This window comes from Nicotiana tabacum, chromosome 24, assembly GCF_000715075.1.
Source record: "Nicotiana tabacum cultivar K326 chromosome 24, ASM71507v2, whole genome shotgun sequence".
In the NCBI taxonomy this organism is placed as follows: domain Eukaryota; kingdom Viridiplantae; phylum Streptophyta; class Magnoliopsida; order Solanales; family Solanaceae; genus Nicotiana; species Nicotiana tabacum.
In genome coordinates this window covers 102,144,928-102,164,454 of record NC_134103.1, presented here as the reverse complement: position 1 = coordinate 102,164,454, position 19,527 = coordinate 102,144,928, and the positions used below count along the sequence as shown (strand labels likewise).

Genomic DNA, 19,527 nt, shown 5'->3' with positions numbered 1-19,527 from the left:
CTCGGACTATTATAGGCAGTATTTTCCAGATTTATATTCAGATTAGATACTCATGTACTCAGTGACACCGAGTTTTGGGAGTAATTATATTTGTACTTGTGAGATTTCTTCCGCTGAATTTAATCATTATGTTTTCAAATTTAAAGAATATGTGATTTATTGAGATTGTTGGCTTGCCTAGTATTGAGATAGGCGCCATCACAACGGGTGAGATTTTGGATCGTGACAGTTGATTAGACAATATTCGGTTTAGAATTATTATGTTTAACAGAGCTTTTGCCTTTATTTATGATATTATGCAATTATATGTTAGTCTTGCTTCCTCTATTATTGTTAAGTATTGGCCTGCCTAGCAAGCAGTGTTAGGTGCCATCACGATCCCTTTGTTGGAATTTTGGGTCGTGATATTTTTTTGGCCCTTTTCCGATAAATATATTTTAAATAGGTAAAACTAAGAAGTTGATAGTCCGTTAATTTGAGGAAAAAATATGAGATAATCCACTCATGATAAGGGTATATTTGGGACAAAAGTCAAACGGAGGACAAATGATACGGACATATTTAGAACCAAATTTCAAATAAGGACAAAGGTGCTCCATTTCTCATAGTTGAGTGACATTGTTTTCCCTTTTCCCCTTTAAATATAAAGACAAGTTTAAGTTTGAAAGAACATGTATGAATTATGATGAAATGATACAACTATTCAGAATAGACTCCTCTGAAACTCTATAAATTCATACCTCTTTAAAGAATTAATTAAGTCAATCTGTACTATATACGAAGACTTGTTGATCCTGAAGAGACTTGCCTAAATTTTACCAAATACTAGTATATCGACAATATCTCTTCAAGGATATTCATGTCAAAACTTTTCTTCTTCTTATTTTTTTCTCGTGTTTTTAAGACCATGATGCAGGAAAGAAGAGCAGAAAGGGGAAGATAGTAAAAGGAGAAGCACATGCTGCATATATACTCAATACACTCATCATTGTTACTATATATTGCAACTGAATACACATGATATATCATAAAACAACGTAACCAAAAGAGGGATGTTGGAGTCCCTGCTACCGGTTTGGAGTTTAAAATAATTTTACTTACCCCTTATTATATTATAACAACATAAAGATGGAAAGCGGAACATGAAAAAGGAAAACAACATAAGCATAGGAATTTCTTTATAATTAATTCCTAAGGAGAACATGTAAAATTCGGCCCACAAGTTCTGCAAATGGTGCCACTAGAGCAGTCTGTATTTCCCCTGCAGGGTAAAAGACAAGCTCTGTCATTAAGTGCAAGAATCGGTAGGTTTCCTTCCAAAATATTGTAGGAGTACATATTTAATGGTAAGTTTCGCGATGCCATCACTTGCATCCTCGGAACGCTGAACACATTAACTGCATATATATATATATATAAATCAATAGTAAGTTAAATTGGATTTGATACAAAATTAATATGCAAATACATGTAGAAACATATCATATGTTATAGGTAAGAAGAAAAGAGAACTACTAACTAGTAATCGCCAAAAGGAGAGCAGCAATGAAAAAAGTAATCTTATTTCCAGCCATGTTAACACAACTTTAAGAATTATTGCGACAGAGGAAAGTGTATTGGTTGAATTTTATTGCTCAATTAAGGGCCTTATTTATAGCCCCCACCCCAAGGTCTTTTCCTCACAGAAATCAATAATTTATTATGAACTCGTGTATGTCGTGCATAACCTACTACGGATTGCATTTCAAATGTTCCTTTTGTTTTTCTTATTATACAGTTATAAAAGGAAAATGACACGCAAGCTTTTATAAGTACATATAAACGATACGACACGTTTAACATTATAAATTTCAAATATTTTATATCTATACAAATATTATATAATATGCAAGATCAGAAATTTTAAAAATATTTATTTATTTATTAAACTTTATGTGAAGTCAAATTATCGACAATCAAAGTAAAATGAAGGGAGTATAAGAGATTATAAACTAATGGATAGCTCAAAGACACTGTTTTCATGTATTATTTATAGAAACACAGTTTGTTAACTTCTGGTGTGCTATGTCGCGATTATAAACAATTGTGTCATTCATACAATCTTTGGTGAAGATTATGTAGGGACGATGAATCATGTCATCATTTCATATAAATGTTACCGAATATTTAAAGAATAATTGTTGGGATTTTACTTTATCGTTTCACCTAACACTCTATATTTAAAAAGCTATTAATATTTCTATTTATCACTTGTCATGCCCATTAGTTAAAAGACATGCTGGATAACTTTGAAAGACAAAATTAGGGCGTAAACACCTAATATTGACAATTCCTCTTTGCAATAATTTTAATCTTTTTGTCCTTTACTTTTAAAATTTTTCAATAGAACCTTAAGTTTTTTAGTCCTACTACTTCATTTTTATTTAAAACTTGAAAAGATATATTATTTTTAGTTTAGTGTAATTGTAAGAACAAATAAATTTTATTAAGTAATCATTGATAGTTTTTGTTCTTTATTTCATTCTAGAAACAATTATTTCATATAGGTTGTGCCTCGTAAATAAGTATTTTAATTTTCAAGAGAAAAAAAGAAGAAGAAAAACAAATAAAACGAATTGCAAAGCCACAAGTCATCAGTTCAAAATTTTAAATGCCCAAGAATCTCTTTATTACTCCATGGGTCCAAAGAAAAGAATACCTATCTTACCAATAGTCATCACCCGTCCTCCCAGTTGTTAGGTTTGCAAATTAGTTATATCTGGATAAGATAATGATAAAATTATTTTGTGAATATACTTTTATTGGTAGATGTTTGATTTGTCGAAATAAAATGGAAAATACGTGGTATATAAAATATATATCTAATTTTATAATAAACTGACTTAAATAAATTTTATTTTCAATTTTAACCTTTGGATGCTCAAAAGACTTTAGGAGAAAAGTTTTGAAAAATATCACTTTTATCTCCTATATAAAACAATAAATCTTGGGGTTAATTATACTTAGGGGTGGCAAAAGGGTGGGTCGGATCGGATCGGAAATGGGCAGGTAAAAATGGGTGCAAAAAAGGATAAATTAACCGACCTGACCCATATTTAATCCGGATTGAAAATGGGTTAACCGTGTCATGCCCCAAACCTGGAGAGGCGAGACCTCCACCCGGTGCCTCATTTGACCGAGCGTACCAACCTGAGACTGAGGGGCTCTAAACATACAATGTGGTACTTTTTGTCGGTTTTTTGATTTTTTGGTTTTTCAGTTATTTATCATTTTTTTCCTTAAATATGAGATATACACAACCAAACACATATTCTGGAGACTATATTTTCAACATAACACTATCAAACCAATTGCTCTTTGAGAAATCTATCATTTACCAAGATACATTGATGATAATTGAACCAAATAGTGATGAATAATTTTAGGACTCAATTAAAAATAGATTATTTTTAACATGAAATAAATTCTTGTACTTAGCAAAAGAAAACTACCAATCAAACTAGAATATTGTCACGGCCCCGATTTTCCTCCGTAGGATGTCGTGACGGCACCTAGTCTTTATGACTAGATAAGCCTAACACGTACAAAAATAATGGAAAAATTTAACCAACAACTATGAGTTTCAAAATGGAAATTTCCATACAAGCCAACAATTCCAAAATCAGTAGTACAAGTCATAAGCTCTACTGAGTTTGCTAGAAAAATTTCTAAATGCAACTGTTCGGGAATAGAAACAAACAGTACATGTACAATATTAGAAGGTGACTCTGAGGCCTGCGAATGCGATGTCAGGTTTACCTTGAATCTCCGCAGCAAAACCCGAACAACTAGCTATTGATCAACCAACTCCGAAATACCTGGATCTGCACAAAAATATATAGAAAGCGTAGTATGAGTATACCACAGCGGTACCCAGTAAGTATCAAGACTAACCTCGGTGGAGTAGTGACGAGGGACAGTCAAGACACCTACTAGACTAAATAACTTGAACAAGTATGAAGGTGAACTAACGGGGGAACAATGTTAATATAAAGCTAAGCCTGGTAAGGAAGACAAAACAATACTCGCAATGAAACACTAGAAACAACAATTAGCAACAAGAAAAAAATAGGTAATAATGCTGTAGAGTAAGCTCAACACAATCTAAGTCCGGTGTAACCAAATAAAGGAAAACAAGTAACAATTCATTAAGAACCAGCGCTTTTACACCAGATTTATTCAAGTATTTCCACGAGGTACCAAACCTCATAATCACAAATCACGAGTCCCAATTCATGAACCCTAATCACTTGGCATCTTGTGCCCATGTTACAATTCATAACCACACGGACGACTTACGTGCCAAAAGAGTGACAATATCTAATACCCACATGGACCACTGACGTGCCAACAATTGCGATGACTCATGACTGCACGGGCAACTCACGTGCTAACAGGGTAACTCTCACACATAAAGCAAGTACACGGGAGTATATGTAAATGGTCAATAGCATCAGGATTGCTCTTCTTAAACCGATATGGGTGATTTCTGCTACCCGATTTTGGTGACATTCATGATTTCACCTGTATATTGACATGTAGGCATAGAGATGTATTTTTCTCGTGCTATCTGAAAATGAAACATCTTATTTATTGTTGAAAGATTTTTGAGAAAAATCACAGTTTTCAAAGTTACTCATATGTTTTTGGTGTTTCGGCGAAAGATTTGGGATTTACTGTTATACTTGAAAATCATGCCTATTTTTCGTAACCGTGAACGAGTTGAGCATCTTATCTCCGAGTTATTTTCTTGTACCACTTTTATTATATTGTTATGAGCTGTGGCTGGTTATTTGAGTTGTACCCTGACCCTTGTCCCAGCTCGTCACTACTTTCAACGTAAGGTTAGGTTTGTTACTTATTGAGTACATGGGGTCGGTTGTACTCATACTACACTTCTGCACCTTGCGTGCAAATGTTGGATGTTGATATTGCTACATACGATGGGAGCTGGATCAAAAGATGTATCTGCATTCCAGTTATGGCTATCACTAGTCCTTGTAGCATTAGATTCGAATTCTGTTCATTTACATTTCAAACATATGATGTACTTTATCTCTTACCGTCTTTATAAATTCTAAATCTTAGACGCTCAAGATTTGTACTGTCAGTCCTTAGGAAATTCTGTGTATAATAGTTCAGTTGTATTATCATTTCTTCTCTTAATAGATATCATTTGAACTGATTTATTATTAATTGGCTTACATAACGGGTTGGGTTAGGTGCCATCACGACTAGTTAGATTTTGGATCGTGATAAGTTGGTATCAGAGCTCTAGGTTCATAGGTTCTACAAGTCATGGGCAAGTGTATAGTAGAGTTTTGCGGATCGGTATGATGATGTCTATACCTATATTTGAGAGGCTACATGGCATTTAGGATAAATTTTCCATCTTTTCCTTATCATGCGACATTAATTCAGCTTGAAGCATAACTCTTTGAATTCATTCCACGCATTAGTATGCGCATGTAAGCGCTCGGTATCAGTTGAGCATCGATGGCTTGTGATTCCATGGATGAGGTGCGAGATATGATTTCTGTGTGCTGATGATGGGTTAGACTGGAGGACTTGAGGCCGGGTTGTGATGGTAGCTTGAGCACGGGGATTTCAGTTGTGTGAGTATATGCTTTTGGACTTATATGTCCGGTAGTGTCCCTATGAGTGAAATTTATGGCTTGGTGATTGGTTAGATGGCTATATGATGAAATATGATGTGACTGCAGGATGTGTTCATATGGTTTGAATATGACGAGAAGAGTTTGCTTGAGATGTAAAAAGGACTATTTGGTGCTCAATTCCTATCTTGATATGACGTATTGTCTCGAGTTATGAGTGTGTTGACGGATATTTCATGTTGTTCAATTGAGGAACGAAGTAGATTTTCATGTCTTATTGATGAGTTCAGACTCAGGAAGATTAAGCGATTGCATAGTAGCCGTGGCTGTGAAAGGGGATAGAGAGATGTCAGTTTGAGGCTAATCAGGTGGGTTATCACCTGCGCGGTAATCTACGGATGTGTGATCCTTATGATGTTGTATGGAGGATTCCTTTTCTACCAGTGGGTATAGGTGTTGCGATTTGAGTTCGTATTGGTTGAGAAAGTTGACCTGACTGTCACGAGGATGAATGCAAGAATTGTAGATGATTTGAGAGATTAGATGGTTTGTGTTACACGAGCTTATGGAGGATTTAGTTGAATCTTATTGCGGTATTATGGCAGTAATGAGGTATGAGTATTGTGAGTTATCGAGTGTTTTGATCTATGGCTTTGAGCCAAGTGGGGGAGTCTGCTATCACCAATTTTATTGCATGGTTATGTGTTGTACTAGTTTCGGTTCGAGGCATAATTTTGAATCAGATATGACTTGCAGAGATTAAGATCGGATGACTCGAGTAAAGGAATTTTTGGATACGGGTTATGTTACACTTTATGGGTATCTGCAAATCATGGAATGATTGAGTTGTTATTGTGGAAGATGGGGTGTGCACGGTGTATGAATTTGCTTGGTTGCGTTAAGGTAAGATTACTTCTATGTGTGTTGTCGTGCTAATGAGGCACAAGCCGTTTTGCCCGTTTGGGTGGTGCAGTCAAAATTTGAGCATAGTAGATGACTCTCGAGAAGGATCTAATGGATTCAAGAATTATATATAGCGATTGAGATTCTATTCTGATTTGTATATGGCTAGACTGTGAGATTCGCGTCGGATGGTGTCGGGACTCGCGGTATTTTTGTATCACTATGAATTCTGCATTTCAGTATCAGGAAGGTAAAAGAAATAGTTTCAGGTTCACAAATGGACTCTTCAGAGTGGGTGTCTCGATTGTGGTACTTTTGAGGTGCTTGAGAGGGAATACAACAGCTTATGGGCCTTAGGGCGATGTGGTTTTATTCTAAGATCTCGTGGGGTGAGTTTTGTTTGAGGATCATGATATAATGGCGAGGAGGAGTGTCAACTTGAGGATAATTTGGAAGGAACTCAGGGAAATAGTACAGCTTGGTAGTAGATTAGATCAGCAAGGTAATAGATATGATCGGGTCTTTAGGTACTTATGATGTGGTGAGTCTCTACAGGTGTTTCGTGGCCATGCTCTTGGGTTTTGGAGACTTGCGTAGCTTGGTTATGTGCAAATGGATTCCAAAGAGTTCTTAATGGTTTCTACCACGGTTTGAAGTGTATATTTCCTACTGGCATGAAGAACATGTTGCATATTGTGATTTTCTTTTGGATGAGATCAAATGGAAGGTTTTTGACTGATCGGGTATGCATTCTGCTTGTGACTTAGAGTTGATTATGAGATTCTCGTACTTTTCATATGATGTCATGATATATGCGGTGTGTTGTGTGGGATTGAGACTTTCATGTGCAAGGTCACAATTCATATTTGGAGGGAAGGTCATGAATTTTGGACAGCATGGACAGTTTCAGATATTTAGATGAATGATATAACTACTTGGTAATTCCTGAGAAGGGTGCGCATTTCAGAATGCGCATTGTGTGTTGACTTACGGATGCTTCATTGGTATTGTGGTACTCGCCTTGTTGATCGATTGCTGATGTTCAAATTTTGCTATGTGGCACGGAGAATTATAGAAATATCTTTCGTGGGGATGATTGTGTATGAGAGATGTGTTAATCGTTTGCGTGGTGGAGTTGGGATCGGCTATGGTGATTCATGTGTTCTATGGATTTGGAGACTGGGAGTTCTCGGAAACAGATTGTTTCGGGGTAGCGGAGTGTGAAGATGTGGCCAAAGTTAGCTATATGGTAGTACATACTATGGTTAGTCATGATGGACTTTTGGAAGGTTATTTATCCAATTGGGGATGGCCGAAGTTGATTTGGGGGCTCATTGTTAGGCCTAATGAGGATGTGTATTCTACACCGGGTCGGATTGGTTGATTCCGTACTGATATAGTTAAAGGATGTGCCATTCAGTTAGAATAGATCTTATTTGTATCTGATATGTTCTATGAGTTACTCTTATATGACTCGAGGGGCGGTGATTTGTTGGTTATATGCACACATGGTGCGGTTCTGTTTGGGTCTTGCAGTGGAATTCGAGCGAAATGGTTATTGGGATGTGGAATGGTTATGGCCTTTTCTGGTTGTGGTATATTGTGTTATTTACTTCTCCGTGGTTACGGTCATGCACCTTCGGTACTTGATGTCAAATTGCGTGTGGTTGTTGATTTTGAGCATTGTGGATTGAGGTATTTCATGTGGACTAGTGTTAGGATGGGATCATGCATTGCAGCAGAGTTATGTTGAGATATGATATTTTGTGATTAATTCAGGTGTCTTGGTTCTACTATGTATGATGGGCGCATAGCATTGTGGCTGTGGTGGTGCTTATTAAGGTTGCGGGATGGTTTTCTCATTTGCGTCATTTTTCATTTTTGGGTGCATTGAGTTATTGCGTATTGGTACATGAATTGCGCAGTTTGTGGCTCTAGGTTGTATTGGTATTGCATGTCAATAAAATGATTGTGTTTAACGAGATGAGGTCATTGGACCTAGAATGGGTACTATCGAATTTGATTGCAATATGTATGGAGGAATAATATCGGAGGTCAGCCTAGAATTTAGACTACGGTTCCTGTCGGCCGAGATAGGGCTCCATGACTTGTTGATCTGATGAGTAGTTATGAGTTTCTGCGTGTTTCTTTCATCATCGACAGTGTACTAAGGTTCTGAAAGAGGTTTTATTTGATATGAGGTTTATTACTGGTACCGGGTTTGTTTGGAGCAGTTATTGTGGTCAGAAGTTATTGCTACAAATACGTGAGTTATGCGGTATATCATGTGATTATATCTTGGGTTATGGTTATGGCTTGATACAGCTTGTTCAGACTTATATAATGTGTAAATACGAGATTCAGGACTTATAGGAAATTCCGGATGTTGGAAATTGGATTCTATGGTTTACGAGCTAAGGTTGAAGTAATGATCTCCAGTTATGTTGTGTTGTCAGGCCTATATGGAATAGGGTGACATGGTATCACCCCCGAGTATGTACATGGTAAGGTTACATGGCGGTTTGATGTCTTTGGAACGACTCTTGGCACATTCGAGGACGAATGTATGTTTAAGTGGGGCAGAACCTAACGACCCGACCGATCGTTTTGAGCATTTGCATTCCGCTCAGCTATTTGAAGTCTTGGGTAGCTGCAAATGATGTATTATGATGTGTGTGAATCGTCGACGTTGGTTTTCAGGTATTTTCGGAATTAGTTTGGAAGAATGAATTTCATAGTTGAAGCTTTAAGTTGGAAGAGTTGACCAAGTTTGACTTTTTAGTATTCGACCTCGGATCGGAGTTTTGATGATTCTGTTATGCCCGGATTTGCATTTGGATAATTGTAGAAGGTTTCAACACTAATTGGCAAAAGTTAGAAATTTGAAGGTTTGGAAATGTTTATAGGTTTAACCGAGGTTTGACTTTATTGATATCGGGGTCAGATTTTGATTCTAGAAGTTATAGTAGGCCCGTTATGTCGTTTTTGGCTTGTGTGCCAAATTTGAGATCAATCTGAGGTGTTTAGGCTTGTTCGCCGTTAGTTTTGAATTTTGAAAGTTCATTAACTTCATTAAGTCGATTTGAGGTGAGATTTGTGATTTTGCTGTTGTTAAGTGAGATTTGAAACATCGAGTAGGTCTTCGTTATTATTTGGCACTTGCCTGCAAAATTCAGGGTCGTTCGGAGTTGGTTTGATAGCATTCGGACGCTTGGATGTAATTCTAGAAGTTCTTGAGTTCTCCCTTCAAATTTCATGCATATTGATGTCCGATTCATTGTATCGGGTGTTATTTTGGTGATTTGATCGCGCAAGCAAGTTCGCATGATATTTCTAGACTTGTGTGGATGTTTGGCGTGGAGCCCTGAGGGCTAGGGTGAGTTTCGGGGTGGTTTCAGACCATTTTTAGGCCATTTTCAGTTGCTGATTTTTGGCTACAGGGGTGTGCATTGCGATCGCGGACATTTGGTCATGTTAGCGAAGAGCAAACTGTAGTTTGGGGCCTTGTGAATCACGATCGCATAGGAGAAATTTCTATTGCACATGGCTGACCTTGGAAGCTTATATCTTACAATCTATAAGGAATTTGGAGATGATCTAAATATAAAAGTTGCAGTCCTTGATGCCTAATTTTCAAAAAGTCAAACCTTTTGTCATTTTGGAGTTCTGTACAAAATGTTATCACCATTATACTAGAGGCTGTCTGGGAAGAGTTCGAAAATCAATGTTGAAGAATTTGTTCATCGCGATTTGCAAAGGGATATCCGCGATCGCGAAGAAGGAAGCCTGGGCAGTGGATCTAATGTCTAATTTCGGACCTTTGAGCCATTTATCCATATTTCGAGTTGGGGACCTCAGGATTTAGCTATTTTTGAGGCGATTTTCATCACATGGATTGGGGTAAATGTTCTCTACTCGGTGTTAATTTTATTTCATGAATATATCTTTGTTTTTGGCATTTAATTGAGGATTTTTAGAGAGAAATTGGGGGATTTTATCTAAAGTTTCATAGAGTGAATTTTTGAGTTTTGAACATCGATTCAGAGTCGAATTTTAATAAAACTAGTATGGTTGGACTCGTAATCGAACGGGGTGTTCGATTTTGTAAGTTTTGTTGGGTTCCGAGGTACGGGCCCGAATTTGACGTTTTGGTTGAATTTGGAATTTTGATTAAAGATTCGACCTTTATCATTTGGAATTGTTTCCTTAGGCATTATTTGATGTATTTGAGTTGCTTTTGGCTAGTTTCGAGCCATTCAGAGGTCGGTACGCGTGAGATGTCATTTTTGGAGCATCGTTTGGCTTGCTCGGTATTGGATTTAGCTTGTTCTAGGTAAGTAACACTCATAAACTTGGTGTCGAAGGTATGAAACTCTGAATTGCGTGTTATGTGATTGATGTCGAGGTGACGCGTATGCTAGGTGATAGGCATGTAGGCATGCACCGTGTGAATTATGATTTTATGGATTCCATGGATTTGTGTAGCTATCTTATCTGAACATTTTTAATGAACTTTATGTGTTGGAGAAATCGAGCTATAATTTATGTTAGAAATCATATCTAGGTTGTATGCTTATCCTGTTGGGGCCCACTGAGGTCATTTTTATTGTTGAGTTATTTATTTACATTGCAATTACATACTTGGTCATACGCATTCCTTTGCATATCATATCTCAGTTTCTGAAACCATGTATTGATACATCACATTATCATTTTGGGCTAATATTTCATGACATTGTGAGCCCGAGAGACTGGAGGGATTGATGATTGAGTGAGGCCGAGGGCCTGTTTGTGAGGAAATTGATACTATAGCATGTGAGTTGTCCGTGCGGATAGAGATATTGATACTATAGCACGTGAGTTGACCGTGCAGATCCAAATATTGATACTATGGCACCTGAGTTGTCCGTGCAAGTGCATAAGTTGTCCGTGCAGATCAGGCTTTATTGATTCATGTCAAGATTTGGCTTATTATAGCGCTTGGGCTGGATCGGTCCCTCCGGAGTCTGCACGTCCACAATGGGCGCAGTTGCTAGCAGTTATTATATTTGGGCTGGATATGCCTTGTACAATACTTTGTGACTGAGTGTGTCGAGTGATTGAGCGTGATGATTGGAAAGTGTGAGACAGTGAGATTGAGTACTCTGAAAGTGTGAGTATATGAGTTCATCACTGAGATGTGTTGCATTTGACATGTGTACTTGAGATACATGCATAGAGATGCATTTCCTTCTGCTCCCCGGTTTTTGTGACATTTATGATTTCACCTGTATATTTATATATAGGAATAAAGATATATTTTCCTCATGCTATCTGAAAATGAAATATCTTATTTATTGTTGAAAGGTTTTTGGGAAAAATCACAGTTTTCAAACTTACTCATATGTTTTTGGTGTTTCGGCGAAAGATTTGGGATTTACTGTTATACTTGAAAAGCATACCTATTTTTCATAACTATGAAAAAGTTGAGCATCTTATCTCCGAGTTATTTTCTTGTACCGCTTTTATTATATTATTATGAGTTGTGGCTGGTTATTGGAGTTAAACTCTGACCGTTGTCCCAGCTCGTCACTACTTTTAACCTAATGATAGGTTTGTTATTTATTGAGTATATAGGGTCGGTTGTACTCATACTACACTTCTACACCTTGCGTGAGATGTTGGATGCTGATGTTGTTGCGTACGGTGGGAGCTGGATTTAGAAGATGTACCTACATTCCAGTTATGGCTATCACTAGTCCTTGGTAGCATTAGATTCGAGTTCTGTTCATTTACATTTCAAACAGATGATGTACTTTATTTCATACCAGCTTTGTAAATTCTAAATCTTAGACGCTGATGATTTGTACTGCCAGTTCATGGAAAATCTTTTATATAATAGTTCAGTTGTATTATCATTTCTTCTCTTAATAAATATTATTTGAACTGGTTTATTGTTAATTGTCTTACCTAACGGGTTGGGTTAGGTGCCATCACGACTAGTTGGATTTTGGGTTGTGACACCTTATCATGCCGCATGTGCAAATATCAATAATAACAACAATACAGACAACTCACGTGCGAACACCCCAACAATCCTCACAACAATACCACGTGTGCCAAAGCATAACAACACAATAAAATGTGTTTCACAACATGTGCCTATATGCCACAACATTTCCTCAAAACAGTTTCAATACCACAACCACACATAGTCCTTGGCTCAACAACACTGGGTACAACAACAACAAAAACAATAACAAGAAAATACGACAAGTAAATCAACACAAGAACTTCAGAATACAAAGAAACAAAAGAACGAGCTCACAAAGAAAGACACAATAGGGAACAATGGTCTCAACAAGGGAGAGATATTGTGTAACAATCATCCGACAAAAGTACAATTCGACGATAAGAGAGATAGCATGAATCAATGACCCCAAATAAGAAGAGATAATAGTAATTTCAATTAAGGTTAAGCAATTACGGAAGAGATACTAATAACTTCAATTAAGGTTAAGCAATTACGGAAGAGATAATAATAACTTCAATTAGGGTTAAGAAATTACGGGAGAGATAATAATAACTTTAATTAAGGTTAAGAAATTATGAGAGAGATAATAATAATTTCAAATAAGATTAAACAATTACGGAAAATATAGCATGACAATAAAAGAGGCAATAACTTTAGTTAAGGAACATAAGAGTTTAATTGGCAATAAGGGTAGAACATGAATCAGTTAATTACAAATAAGACACGTAAGGGTGAATTTAGTAAATGGAGGATTTAACATGACAAAACAATTTCATATCTAATGAACATAAGAACCTAAGAGCCCTAAATGGTCAAATTTCCACAATTAAGCCCGAGTACGTATACGTCACCTCGCATACACGGCCTTCACATGACACAATTAGAACAAATGACTCAAATCCTAAGGGGTAGTTTCCACCACACAAAGTTAGGCAAGATACTTACCTCGAAGAAGCTAGACCGACACTCTAAAATGACCTTCTTGTGTGAAACAACCTCCGGATGACTCAAATCTAGCCAAAAATAATTTCATAACATAAATAAAACTCAAAAGAAACAAATTCCGGATAATAAAAATTCGGTTTTCAATTAAAACTAAAAAGTCAACCCAAAAGTCAAACCTGGACCCGCACCTCGAAACCCATAAAAATCCACAAAACCCGAATACCATTGCGATACGAGCATAACCATACCAAAATTAACAATTTTCGACATCGAAATGCCCTTCAAATCCTCTTTTTATATTTTGAAAGTTTTTACAAAATTTTCCATTTTCTTCCATTCAATTCATTAATTTAGTGATATAAATAAGTATAAAATCAGGAAATGTAATCAATTTCGGATATAGAACACTTACTCCAATCGAACACGTGAAGAACCCCTCAAAAATCTCTCAAAACCGAGGCTCCCAACTCAAAATGAAATGAAGAAAATGACCAATTTTGATCCTTAACATTCTGCCCAGATTCGCATCTGCGAGAAATGCATTGCATCTGCGACGACCGCTTCTGTGTGAAAAGCTCGCACATGTGAGACCCACTGAACACCTGACCATCGCATCTGTGCTTCATGCATCGCATCTGAAATTTTGCAGATGCAGACAAATTATTGCATCTGCGCTCAGCCCAGTCTCCGCTACACTCGCACCTGCGTTCCAAATCCTCGCTCTTGTGGCATTGCACCTGCGGTCCCTCATGCGCAGGTGCGAAGGCACCAGCATATAGGATTTCCAGCAACTTCCACAGGATCAAAATGTTATGCAACACGCCCGAAACACATCCGAGCCACTCGGAATACCGTCGATACATACCAACAAGTTCCATAACATAACATGGACCTACTCGAGGCCTCAAATCACATCAAACAACGTTAAAACTACAAATCGCCCCTCGAATCAAACTTATGGATTTTCAATCTTTCAACTTCCAAAACTCGTGCCGAAACGTATCAAATCAATCCGGAATAACCCCAAATTTTACGTGTAAGTCCTAAATGACATAACAGAGCTAATCCAATTTTCAGAATCGCAATCCAAGCCCGATATCATCAAGGTCAACTCTCGATCAAACCTCTCAACCTTCCAAAACTTAAACTTTCTAATTTTTGCCAAAATGCTTCAAATTATCCTATGGACCTCCAAATCCAAATCTGGACGCACGCCTAAGTCCGAAATTACCATACAAAGCTATTGGAATCACCGAAATACCATTCTGGGGTCATCTACACAAAAGTCAAATCTCCGGTCAATTCTTTACACTTAAGCTTCTAAAATACGAATTTTTCTTCCAAATTGACCTCGAATCATCCGAAAACCAAATTCGACCACACGCGCAAGTCATAACATATAATGCGAATCTGCTAGAGACCTTAAGCTGCCGAACGGACGCTAATTCTCAAAATTTTTGGTCAGGTCGTTATGTAAAAGCAAAGAACTAGACCATTATAATAGTAAAGAACTAAACTAAAAGTGCAAACTATGTGTGTATGTGTGTGTGTGTGGGGGGGGGGTGTAATAATAAATTTTGAATAGCTACTTCTATATTTGGTTTGGTTCGGTTTTGTTTTTATTAAAACTAAAACCCAACTAAATTTGGTCAGTTTTTAAAATTCGAAACCAAAACCAAACCAAACCGAAAAAGTATCAGTTTTTTAGTCGGTTTGGTTCGAATTTTGGTATTTATGAACACCTCTACCCATAACCATAACCCAAGATGTAATTACATGATATACTTCATAACTCAAGTAGTCATAGCAATAACTTCTGACCACAATAGCTTCCCAAAAATAAACCCGGTACCGGTAACAAATCTCACATCAAATAAAACCTTGTTCTGTACCTTGGTAAACTGCCAATGATGAAAGAAACATATACCCACCCATCAGATCAACAAGCCATGGGGATTATTCGCCCGATAGGAACCATTTCCAAATTCTTAGCTAACTAGTGACATCCCCAAACATACCTCAATTAATTTCGATAATACCCATCCCAGATCCCATGACTTCATATCATCCAGTACAAGCTGCTCGACTGACATGCCACCCCAATACTACCTAGAGTCCCATACCATGCAATCCATGCACCAAACAAGCAATAATTCGGATCTACCCCATGATGGAAAGAGAATTAAATGAGAGAACCGTCCCACAAGCTTAACAAATGCCACCACAAGAGAAATGCTATGAACCCATCACACATAGTAGTACCAAGACACACGAGTCTAACACAAAGGGTCATATCCCAACATAACTCTGCCGCAGTGCGTGACCCAATCCAAACATCGGTCCACATGAAGCACCTCGAGCCATTATGCTCAAAATCAATAACCATATGCAAATCGACAACAAACACGCGAAGTGCATGACCATAACCATGGAGAAAAAAATAGCTCAATATACCACCAACAGGAAAGACCATAACCAAGGCGCAATCAACCATTCAACACCCCAAGGACCGTCTCGCTCGAATATCGGCACAAGGCCCAAACAAAAATGCATCATGTTTGCAAATAAGCAACATATCACAACTCATCGTAACATAGAAGAGTAACACATAGAGCATATTAGAACATGAATAGACTCAACTCTAATCGAATGACACACCCCTTAATAATAGCAGTGTTAAATCAACAAATCTGACCCAATGTAGAATACACATCCTCATTAGGACTAGCAATGGGCCCCCAAATCAACTTCGGCTATCCACAAATAGATGAATAACCCTTCAAAAGTCCACAATAACCTACCATAACATATACTATTAGTTGTCTAACTTTGGCCATACCTTCACAGTCCGCAACCAAGGAACAATATGCCTCTGAGAACCCTCATAGTCTCCAAATCCGTAGAATATATGAATCATCATATCCAATCCCAACTCCACTACTCGAATGACTAAAACCTCCCCCATACACAATCCTTTCACGAGAAATACTTCCATAATTCTTTTTCTGCCATATAGAAAACTATGATCATCAACATTGGATCAACCAGGTGGGTACCGCAATACTAATGAACTATTTGTAAGTCAAAACACAAGGCGCCTTCTGAAATGCGCACTCTTCTCATGTGATACCAGATAGTGCCAATATTCTTCTAAACATCAGAAACCATCCATACTGTCTAGAGCTCATGACATCCCTCTTCGAAACTGAACCATAAACTTGCACATGCAATCCCAATCCCACACGACACACCACCTCTTACATAGCCTCATGTGAAAGCACATGAATCCCATTATCAACTCTGAGTCACAAACATGATACACACTCAATCAGCCAAAAACATTCCACTTGATCCCATCCAGAAGAAATCACAACATGCAACAAGCTCCTCATGCTGGTAGAAAATATCCATATGAACTGAATTCCTCTAACTCAACCAAATCAAGTAAGTCGCCAAGCCTAAGAGTATTGCCACAAAACACCTGTAAAGCCTTACCACATTATAAGAACCAAAAGAACCGATCATATCCAATACTATGCTGATCCAACCACCTACTAAGATGTCCTATATCTTTGAGTTCCTTCCAAATTGCTTTCAAGTTAACACTTCTCCTTGCCAATACACCACGATCCTTACCTAGAGCTCACCATAAGAGATCCTAGCATGAAACCACGTCATCCTAAAGCCCATAAGCCACTACATTCCCTCTTAAGCACCCGATAGTACCTCAACCGAAATGCCACTCTGAAGAGACCTTATGTGAATCTAAAGTTGTTTTCTTTACCTTTCTGATACTGAAATGTAAAATACATAATGTTATATAAATACCGCGAGTCTCGACATCGTCCAATGTAAATCTCAGATCTTAGCCATTTACAAATCCGAAAATTCCTCAAATACCATATATGATTCTTGAACCCATTAGAACCTCCTCGAGATTCATCCACCCTATTCAAATCCGAAATGCACCGCCTAATCGAGCCAAACGACTTGTGCTCCGTTAGCACACCAACACCTAAAGAAGTAATCCTCACCTTAACGCAATCGAGTGACTTCCTTTTCTTAGCACATTACATCCATCACAATTAACAAACCCAAATCATTTCAAGATTTCTTTCATGACCCAAAATTCAACTAGTCGTGATGGCACCTAACTGAACCAGCTAGGTAAGCCAATTAACAATAAACCATAATATAATGATAATGATAAGAGTCAAAAATAAAATAATTGAATTTTATATAATTCTCCAAGAATTGATAGTACAAATCATAAGCTTCTAAGACTTAGAGTTTACAAAGCTAGTATGAAAAAAATACATCATCTGTTCGAAACGTACATAAACAGATTTATAAATCTAAAGCTATCAAGAACAAAAGGCAGCTATAAACGGAACATAGGTACATCTTCAATGCCATCTCCTGCCACTCGCAACAACATCAGCTCTAAATTCTGCACGCAAGGTGCAGAAGTGTAGTATGAGTACCACTGACCCCATCTACTCAATATGTAACAAACCTAACCTTAGGTTGAAAGTGGTGACGAGTTTCGACAATGGTCAGAGTCCAACACCAATAGCCAAGAACAATACGTAACAACATAACAAAAGCAGCATAAGTAATAACTCAAATATATTATGCTAAGTTCATTCACAGTTACGGAAAAATAGGCATGTTTTTCAGGTATAACAGTAAAACCCAAATCTTTCATCGGAATCACCAAAATATGAGTAAATTAAAAAAATCCCAAAAATATTCAACAACAGATAAGGTATTTCATTCTTATATAGCATGAGAAAAGTACATCTCTATGTCTACATGTCAATGTGCATGTGAAATTATGAATGTGACAAAACTGTGTAGCATGAAAAATTGCATCTCTATGCATGTATGTCAAGTATGCATGTCAAATGCAATGTATCACCGTGATGAACTCAATGTACTCACACTCTCAGAGTACTCAATCTCATTGTCTCGCACTCCCACTCATCACGCTCAATCACTCAGCATACCCAGTCACTCACTGTTGGGATGTCAGACTTCGGAGGGGCGGATCCTGCCCAAGCGTTAATATAAGCCAATATGGCATGATGCGGCGTACAACCCGATCCCATCATGAATCAATAAAACCTGTTGCAGCGTGCAACTCGATGCCATCATTAATCCATAAAACATGATGCATCGTACAATCCGATCCCTTCATGAATCAGTAAAACCTGTTGTGGCGTGCAACTCGATCCCATAAATATCACTCACAATCCCGCCCCTCAGGTCCCAACTCAGTCATCAATCTCTCTAGTCTCTCAATCTCATAAATCTCATGCCAGTCAGCCCAAACAATGATAACATGATGTGATAACAAATGATAACAGAGACTGAGATACGATATGCAAATGAATGAATATGACCCAGTATGTAATTGCAATTTAAGCAAACAAGTCAATAGCAGAAATGACATTAGTGGGTCCCGCTTTATATAGATACGACCTTTTTAATCAATTCTCGTAACTCATCATACCAAGAATATTTAAAATAGACTAAGCTCAGTAGTGTAACATCCTAGCCTCAAGATTTGACTCAAAAGCACCACGCATTATTTATAACCTGCTCGCTTACCCCTAACATAGAGGTCAACAACATTACCTTTCCTTCATGAATCACGTGCCCTCACTATAAAAGAGAGTAGTTCCACACACCATAGAAATTAAGAACAAATAGGAACTCGAGATAGAAAGAATTCACTCACTATTAGAAATAACATTCTCATGCCACAAAAGATGAACCATAGGCTTGCTCGTAGTGTACTACTCCACTAATTGAGTTCATTCAGTCAAGGATCAAGTAGGACTTTAATTGGTTGTAATGTAAGTTGCGGGATGGGTAAGATACATTTAGATATAAGAGTGACTACACCTCCCTAAACACTTTAATACATACATTTCATTCAAAACCCCACACTTATGTCAAACCATACTCCACATTTACATCAATATAGATTAACTCCCAACTCTGTTA

General features: G+C 37.4%; 1 long non-coding RNA gene across 1 annotated transcript; it reads right to left on the bottom strand.

Annotated features, from left to right (window-relative positions):
* Positions 1-968: 968 nt before the first annotated feature.
* Positions 969-1,653, bottom strand: LOC107827297 (uncharacterized). The gene is made up of 2 exons (XR_001657493.2): positions 1,520-1,653; positions 969-1,397 (listed from the first exon to the last, which is right to left on the bottom strand). It is a non-coding gene; the product is annotated as an uncharacterized LOC107827297 (long non-coding RNA).
* Between the last annotated feature and the right edge of the window lie 17,874 nt (positions 1,654-19,527).